This window comes from Alosa pseudoharengus, unplaced genomic scaffold, assembly GCF_046254945.1.
Source record: "Alosa pseudoharengus isolate Yale_2024_CS ecotype anadromous, Long Island Sound unplaced genomic scaffold, YU_APseudo_1.1 YU_APseudo_1.1_scf_20, whole genome shotgun sequence".
NCBI lineage: Eukaryota > Metazoa > Chordata > Actinopteri > Clupeiformes > Clupeidae > Alosa > Alosa pseudoharengus.
This window is the reverse complement of record NW_027468664.1, coordinates 31,729,092-31,738,875: the sequence shown is the minus strand read 5'-3', so window position 1 is coordinate 31,738,875 and position 9,784 is coordinate 31,729,092.

Below are 9,784 nucleotides of genomic sequence, written 5' to 3'. Positions count from 1 at the left end.
GTCTACTTTGTTTAGTGTTTTGTTTTTCAGCCAGAAGTCAATCTAATGATTAGCATAGCCATCATGTTAGTCACAGTCTGGCTTCTGGCTGGCATTATAGGAACGTAATCTTGTCGGTTATGATGTTGCCCCAGGTGATACAAATGTTATATTATTCCCTGTTCAGATGGCTGCTTCAGATGAAACAAAATGTAGTATAGGCCCTGCATCTTGCTTACCTTGGTTACACTGTACCGACACTTCTCATACAAACCACATTAAAGGAGCTTTGATGACAGCTGTTCTTGTCTCTTTGATGGCAGCCATTACTGTGAAGATGCCCTGCCCTCTCTCCTCCCCCTGGGAACTCCCTTGTGTTGCTTCTCTTTGCCTTTTTTCACACCACTAAGCACGACTGTCAAAAGTATTATTTTTCTATTATTGTTTTCTTTTTTTTTGTGGTAGTCTTTGGGACCTGCTGCTTGTGCAGCACCTCAACTTTGCGTGGCTTCTTCTCCTTCCTCTATTTCCTTTCCAAAGAGTCCCCCCTTTCCTTTTCCCACTGCTACTAGTACAGGTCTACCCTCATTTGCCGCTTCGTCCCTGCGTCTGCCTTCTAGGGCGAAGACAGTCACAGTGGATTATGTCTTCTTATCCAGGAGCACATTCTGTCATATCTGCTCATTCTATCTGTCATTCTCCTGTTCTTTTTGTGCAAACTCTCTTCAAATTCACGCTGTCTCTTTAACTTCTTCTCTTCCTCCTTCTGCAGTTGCTCCTTCCTTTTCTCTTCCATACGTGCTCTCGCAATCTCTGCTTTTTTCTCTTCTTTCTCCTGCGCGAGTCTCTTCTGACGCTTTTTCTCCTCCTCCCTTTGTAACTTTTTCTGCTGGAGTTTTTCTTCCTTTGCTTTTTCCCGGCGTTTTTTCTCGAGAGCCCTCTGCCTCTGTTCTTCCTTCTTCTCTTCCTCTTTCAGGTCCTTTTTGTACATGTACAAGCGTTCTCTCAGGTTGGCTTTCTCCTGTTTCAGCTGTTGTTTGAGCCTCTTCCAGTCCTTACACATGACATTGTATTGCCCTCTCAGCTCTTCCTTTATCCATCTTTTCAGGTCTGGTGCTAGGAACTTCTTTCTCTGTTGGTAGACTCTCCACCTCACTCCCAGCTGGTCACTGTTTTTTTTGTAAGATGCCTTTGCATCTTTCTTATGTTCTCTCACCAGTTCCAGTTTCCTCTCAGTGGTCAGTACCATATTATGTAAATATGTGAGGCGCTGGTCATCCATGTTCCCAGTGATGTGGGATGGTTTGGGAACAGCGTGACTGTTGGTGTCACTTGGAGGTAGTTTGTCTGTATCTTCCTCATCATCACTGCTGCTGTCCTCACTGTCACTCTCCTCCCCTTCACTCTCCACATTATTATCCATCGCTGCCTGACAAACAAACAAAAACATTTAAAAACATGATTGTGTCTTAAATAAATAATAACTCGTCATGATTATGGTTTGGGATCTGGGGTCTCATGACTATGTTTTGGGGGTCAAAGCTGTACTGATTACACAGAAATCTACGGCTAAAAGTAGAGTTGACCATTCTGCCCTCAAACTTTCACTACCTTTCATTTATTTTTGGCTCTTCTGGCAGAAGTCAGAACATCTTAATAAGTTGCCCATGCATCTATTTTTTAATATAGCTTATCCTGGTTGGTACAGTAGCTTTTTATTGCTTTAAAAATACATTTCATAAACTGAGTAGTCCAACCAAAGTTGTCACACTAGTTAAAATGTGACAAAATCAAAACTCATCAACTTGAACTCACTCTGACTGGTGGTGACTGTGTTCCATTCCTCCTGGCCGCAGGTTTAAGAGTGGACGCGCAATTCAAGGTGGTGGGTGGTTCATGCGATGGGTCTCTGAAACGTATGTCTGCAACAGACATGAACTGGTGGGGGCATGCACACTTGCCTTGGATAGAGGAGCAGTTTAAGATGAGAGAGTCAGAGCCTGACTGGCCTCCATAGGACAATGGCAAGTCCTTTGCCAGAGTGTTTTTGGTGGGGGGCAGCTTCTCCTGTCTGCTTTGTGGTGATAACTGGCAGGATGGGACAGTGTTGTTCCACGTGTGACATGTGACCTGTTCACTTGACTGAGTGACATGGTTATGAGGAAAAGGAGCCTTTGATGTGCGCTTCCAACCACTGGACAGAGGTTGAGCAGCAACATCTGTTCCTTTGCTCATCTTGGAATTCTTTTTAGGTTTTTGTGGCGAGGAACAGCTGTGTGACGTGCGCTCTGAGCCTCGTTGTAACAGGCGAGCAGCAGCATCGGCCGTCTCCTTGTCCCTCTCCTTCACCCCTGCTTGGCTCTCTTTCTTGAGTTTGTTCTCTTTGTCCTCCACCTCTCCCAACATTCCAGCGCGGGATGCCCTGTGATGACATGGCACAACTGGGAACGGGATGATCACCGGGCATGGATTTGAGCAGTGGGCTGACGGTCCAGGGAATATCTGCGCAAGCTGTGGCTGGAGCGGAACTCCTGCTTGGCATCCACATGTCACATTTTGTGTGTTGGTGCCAGCAGCCTCCACGGCAAAAGCCAACCTGGGCTGCGTAGGTGGAGCGGGTCGAGGTAGAGCTCTCGTTGTAGGGCACAGCTCCCACACTGGCTCAAGAATAGAACTAGAGGAAGATGAGGATGTACTGCCGTCATGTGTTCTAATCTGTTTCAGAGAGACAAAAATGAAAATCAGATTCATGTGTGACACTGTTGTCAATAAGTGTTATCTGGCAAAGCCCAAATGCCCCCCCCCACCCCACCCCATCATACTGCAAGACATCATGTCCCTCTGCACACAGAGCCCTCTCTACGTACTTGTTGTTCACTCCTCCGATGCGTTCCCATTGCTCCGAGAAAGCTGCTTTTGAAGATACCGAGAAGACGGTTGTCCGATTGGGTTCTCTTCACCTGCCATGCCACAAACACTTTCAAACACAGATTCTGCAATGCAATACCCTGGGCCTCTCTTCCATTCAGTTAAATTGTGTTTCATTTGATCAAATTTAATCAATTCATTTTAATGCAGTTCATGTGTATTCTTTATATACACTACTGATCAACCAAAGCATCTACATATCATGTACATCACCCAAAACTTTCTACATTGACGTTTTACATACCACAGGTGTCCATCTTATTTCAGGGCTGCTTCCTTCATCAGGCTGCAAAAATGCACCAGGCTGCATGAATTTTCATGTAACAGCAGTAACCTAGTTCTAGAATATTCAGTAGGAATCAACAAGGCCATAGACATGACTTACGGGCTCAGGATGGACTCGTGTGCGAGTCATCTTAAGGTCTGAGGAGGAGAAGAAGTTCCAGAAATATTCAGAGAGAGAGAGAGAGATTTCTGTGTCCTCTTTCCACTTTTACTTTGGTAAAATGAGCTTATAAAGTAGTTTCAAATGCAAGCTTCTGACATGACTATTGTTGCCTTGTGACATCATAATGACACTATGGCAAGGCCGTAGCCATGATGTCAACATTGGGGGGGACCAAATCTGTGGTGCGGTGTGAATTTCAATAACAGAATTTCAATTCACATTTCCTGCCATGCAAAAATATTATTAAAATCACAAACAAGTCATTAGTTAAGTCAGTCAATTAGGATATACCAAACTTTTGACGGACATAGGCACGGATGGATTATGAACCTCTGGGCATAGATGCAAAAAAACCCTCCCCTGTTAAGATAGGGGCGCCCGGGGGCATACTTCCCCGGACGACTTAAAAAAAATGACCCTTTATACTATGACGACTTGTGAGTTTTGTGGAAATAGAAGAGAAGGGCGGAGAAGCAACTTCACACAGTCTTAGGCTTCAGGGCCCCCTGAGCTCTTGGGCCCAGTAATCGATCCCTGGATATAGACCTGTGGTCCATTTGTCTCCAAAATGTATATTTTAAAAGAAAATACAAACTAGTATCTTTGATAACTTCTATATTACACTGAATGCTTACTCGTAGGTTTGGACCTATAGCCCAATCATATTTTGTATTTTGATTTTATTATTCTGGCAGCTAATCACACAATTTTAAGGTAGTTTGAAAGGGATGGGATTCAAGATCTAAGCCTACTAAGTCAGGTCCCTCTTCTGTCTGACTCACCTCAAGTTACCCTATGCATTATAGGCTGGTTTCTGACTGAAATTACGTTTTGTATAGAAACACAGCCTTTATTTGGTGAATGGAGGTGGAAATTCCTTTCTTTGGTTATTGTCCGCGATTCACATTAACTGTGGGCTATCACCGCCATTGTAAAAGTTTTTTCAAATTTTGTGCCGTCGCCACATTTGAGTGCTACGTTTTGCCTGCATGGATGCGCGATTGAGCGCGCATCTAAATGTAACATGCAAGATGCAACAACCATTTCTAAGAGGCTTATAAACCGGTTCATTTCTGACATTACTACTAGCATACGAATGCGTTATTTATGTTGTAAGACATGTGAAAGAAATGAATGACACAGGCACGCACAAATCCAAATAAAAGGACACTTTCGCTTTTTCACTTTCGCTATCATTGCAAGAACATAGTCTACAATATGGAATTGCTTCAAAGTTCCCTTTGAGTCTGGTCAGCTTGCTACACCTTTCCAACAAGTTTTGTGAGAATTGTACCGGTATCTTTTTGCGATATTGTTGACAGCCCGCACCGCAGCAGGGTGCAGGAAGCTTTTGATAGCGCATGCCTCAAACGATAAACGCAAAACCTCCAGGACAAACCACTCACAGTGTAGGCTACTCTCTCTGAAACCATCAACAGGCCACTAATTTGTGCGTTATTTACGTTTGATTGCATTTCAGATGGCGGGACTTGTTGGTTTCCTGTAATAGCCTATAGCGTTTTTTTATTTATTTATTTTTCTATGTCCGAATATTGGGGGGGACATTTTGGTCACGTCTGAATATTGGGGGGGACACGTCCCCCCCAAAGTCTATGGTGACTACGGCCCTGCACTATGGTAACCTGTGTCAAAATGACCCAGACCACCTGCAAGCAGCTTTTAGTAGTATTAGTGAAGTTAGTTCAACTTTCAAGGTGTAACACAAGGGTCATCAATGTCAGTTTGATGGGTCCTAGAAACATTGCAGGCTTTCTGACTAATGAAAGTAGTAAAATCCTTCATATGATCGGGACGTTTCTTTCAGTTGTACAGAGATGATTATGACATGGATATAACACACTGGGCCCTAATTTAAGGCAGAAAGTCCAATGTCTATCAAAAAGCAAAGTTGCAATGCATGAGCTATAACAATTGAATGGTAAATGAACTTCCTCATCAGTGTTGGTCTTATGGTCTTACTAATGGTGTTAAATTAGCAAATTTATTTTGCCTAGTTATTGACTTAGCGTTAGTTAGAGTTAAGATTTTGCACTGCCCATCATTCAAATAAGGGCCCAATGCCCTATCTAATAATCTGCACTTTTTTGAAAGTAGGGGTCTTAAATTTAATTACAAAGTATCTATGCAGACTAGACTACATTCACCAGCAATAGCAATAAACAAATAGCCCAAAATAATGCTACTGTCAAACTTACCAAATATCACTGATGTTCTAGTTTTCAAAATGTCTTTGTGAAAAATACATTTGCTCTACTGTATCCTATTCAGTGGTTGTTCTGGTGAAGTGAGCAAGGTTCTGCTCCATCACACAGTGCTGGATGATTATGACATCATAATGACAAGAAAGGGAGTCATTTGTGTGTGATGGTGTGTTCAAGTGAAATGGCTGTCTAATAGCATTCATTGCTGTATGCATCTATAATAGGTTGCCAAATGGGTCCTTTTCTTTATTTGAACTGCCACAATTAGATTTATATTCCTTACTATAGAATCCACTGAATCAGCACACTCCTATCTGAGCACTACGATTCAGTTCTCCATTGGTCCTCTCCTAAAAGTCCAAAACAGTGACTTAAATATAGTTTTTTTTTTTTTAAATGACCTGTTTGCTTTTTTTGTCAAACTGCTATAAGTTGCTTTGAATGAGACCATCTGCTATAAGTAACCATACAATAATCATTATTTAGTTTAGTAAAAATGTGCCTGTTTTGTGACTTGCGTAAAACATAACAGACCAGTGTAAAACATAATCCGAGAATTCAATAATCAGGCAAAAGACAAAAAAAGCCAAGGCTACCCCTAAGCACTGATATCGAAGATGGGTGGGTTCCTCTGAGTTGAGTGGCAAAGTATAAAAATATATGACTTACCAAATATCACGGATGCTCTTGTAGTCTACTTGTGAATAATTATTTTGCTCTGCAATTCTACTGTATCCTATTCAGTGTTTGTTCTGGTGAAGTGGTCTTTTAATGTTGCATGCAAGGTTCTGCTACATCACAACATGATCAATGATTATGACATCATAATGTCAAGAGGGTGATGATGTACAAAGTCTGTTTTTTTTGTATGCTTCCTTATTCATCATCATCAACTGTTTTTATTCAGGGAAAATTAACTGAGCATTAAGGTATTTTACAGCAATGCCCTGAGTTTACAAACAAAGAATAAAACAAAAAAAACAATTGTGTGCTGGACTGGAGCGGCGTGACTCGCCAGCATACCCAAGCCTAGCACAGACAGACAAACAAACAAATTAAACAGCAAACAAATCATTAATGAAACACAAATAGGCCAAAAGGAGCGGCACATCTGGAGTGCACATCAGTGTTCAGGCGGGGAGTGAGACTGTTGGTGTTAAGAGACACAAGGCCTGAAGGATGAGATGGAAGACTGCTGCCTGATGCAGACTGTGGCCGCATACAAGGCTATACACTCTGATGATGGCCTAGGGCTGAAATGCGTGTATTGAAGACATGGTCCAATAAAGACTTTTCAAGCGCTAATGTTTGAGAGTATGGTTTTCAACTTGCACCCTAAGAGAGAATTTAATTTTAGAGTTGAGCACCTGTTCCTGTATACACACTCTTATACTATTAGTGTAAATAGTTTAAACAGGTTCTAATATGGATGAATTAGGTTCTGTGCTGACTGCGTCTGCATGATTGACACTGGCAGGTGAATTCCTGTGTGTGATGGTGATGATCAGAAGAGTAGTATTAGAGAGAGACAGCCTCGTCCCAGTCTTTAGATGCGTCTTTGTGATTGACGAGCTGATGGTACCATAATAAAGCTCTCTGTTAATTCTACTATCAACAAACAACTCTTACTGATTGATTTCTGCCTCTGCTCTGAGTTTTAAAACATTTAAACTTCATTGTCACACAATCGCCACTGTGTTCTGTACACTATTCTGCTGTACATCACAATGTAAATCTTTCTCAAACAACATATTCGGTATAGTCAAGACATACAAATATGTCTAGTTGTCATTTACTTGATTCACATTATGACACAATAATAGAATATGCTTGGAAATATTTAAATGAAATAATCAGTGCATCTCAATAATGAGAAATCAAATCTTTATGATTTTTATCTTTATCAAATCTTCAGCTCCTTCACACTGGCCAGTCATGCCCGGCTGTCCATGGTAATATACGAGTGGAACTCTTTCCATGTGGAAAGTTATAATCATGACAGGGACCGTTATGTGAAATTCACTTTTGTTGCTGATAAAGTATTTCCATGTGAGTGATGAGCTGACTGCACTACTCCAATCCATGGTCAAAAAAATGTCAGTTCTGTCAAGTACAATCTGACTGAGGAGGGTATCTCTACTGTGTGAACTAAACACAGCTTCTCTGTGGTAACTCTGGCAGTAGTAATCTCCTGCATCTTCAGTCTGGACTCCACTGATGGTCAGAGTGAAGTCTGTGGGATCCACTACCTTTGAAACTAGATGGAGTTCCAGAATGTGGTGTGCTTGACAATTTAATTAAAAGTTTAGGAGCTCCTCCAGGCTTCTGTTGATACCAGTGAAGGTAGTATTCATAATTATACTTCCAAACAGCACTACTGACTTTACAGGTCAGAATGGCCGTGTCCCCCACAGATGCAGCTTTCACCGCTGGAGTCTGAGTCAAAGTGTACTGACCTCTGGATCCTGTGGAGTAAATTCAAACTTGGTTCTTATCTTATGACACATACACCTGTTTAGATAAAATAGTTTTCTTATGTGAATGAATCATCAAAAACTACTTTTAAAGAAAATATTTTAAGAAACACAAGAGTTGATACATACCATGTAGACAGAGGAACATTGTCAGGATGAAGGTGATGAAGGTCATTGTTACAAAATACCACAATTGTTCTCATTCACAAGATGGTCAGGTGGTTGAGGATCTTTACATATCATCCTGAGCACTGATGCATGTAGGCTGTGCTGCCAATGCAAAGTATTCTCATGCAAATGCTCACCAAAAACAGCTAACGGATCAGGTACGTATTGAAAACATCACTAATGCTGGCTGGGTAATGTGTTCTCATCATCATTTCAGACTTGTTTGGAGGGGAGGGGGGCAGACATGTCTAGTATATCAACACAGTGTAATCAAGTGTTAGTGAGATTTCATGCTGATTCATGGACGTGGAAATACACCTCCACCATGATCCCCTTGACAGTATTTGGATCCTGAGATCTCAGCCTTTACTGGACTTACATTATGGTGACTTTGATATGATGCAGCAGCCATTTTGTTGTGTGGGGTCATGTGGGATGACAAATCTACTTCATCTGTTGTTATTGTTTTTTTGTTTGTTTGTTTTTTTACTCCTCAAAACACATCTTCTAAGTTAGTATTAGTCTAGGTGATAGATAGATAGATACTTTATTGATCCTAAAGGGGAAATTCAAGAAAATTAACAGGAGACCGCGTGACATCGGTGGTCACGTCATGAAGCAGGATTAGAACCTGCGACGATGGCACAATGCTTCAGCGACGTCTAGTCCATTGTGCTACGGGAGCGCTAAGTAGTACGTCTAGTAGGTGTTAAATCCATTTTTATAACAATGTTATAAATGTGCATTTTTTGAAGACATTTGTTATTATTTTTTTGTCAATATAAATGTAATCTATTGAAATCACAAACTATTCAATATAAAGTAAAACTACTGCATCTTTATGTACAAATGTATTAAAACAAATAAACAATATATTTCTTCAACCTTATAAATATCTTGGTAATGAGAAATGGCAAATGTACAACTCTACTGAACACCCCTCACACCTGCTGAACGTCTCTGCTGCAGCAGTGCAGTCATGTGTATTCTCACAGAGGGAGGTTTTTGTACGGCTCTGTATCACTGTGTGAACACAACACTGCTTGGGATATGTACACTCTGACAGTAGTAATCTCCTGCATCTTCAGTCTGGACTCCACTGATGGTCAGAGTGAAAGCACTTCCAGATCCACTGCCACTGAATCGAGATGGAGTCCCAGAGAGGAGAGTTGTTGCTTTGTGGACTAGGAGTCTCGGAGCAGCTCCAGGGTTCTGATGGTACCAGGCTAATGCGGGGTATCCCGATGCTGCATATACATTACTGCTGGTTTTGCAGTTTAAGATGACTGTCTCTCCGTGCTGAACAGCTTTCACTGCTGGGGTTTGTGTGACTGTAATCTGTCCCCTCGATTCTGTTGAAAAGAAAAGAGTTAAACCAAGGCTCTCTCTTTTTGTCTTGAATCACTTTCAGCATACAATGTAAAAGCTTCTTACCTTGACAGCACATCAGAAGCACTAATACATACACATAGGCAAAACTCATGGTTATGTTCATTGCAAAAACAAATATCAGATTGCTAGTCTGGATTCAACTCAGTAGACTATAAATGTGTCCAGATTCTGAC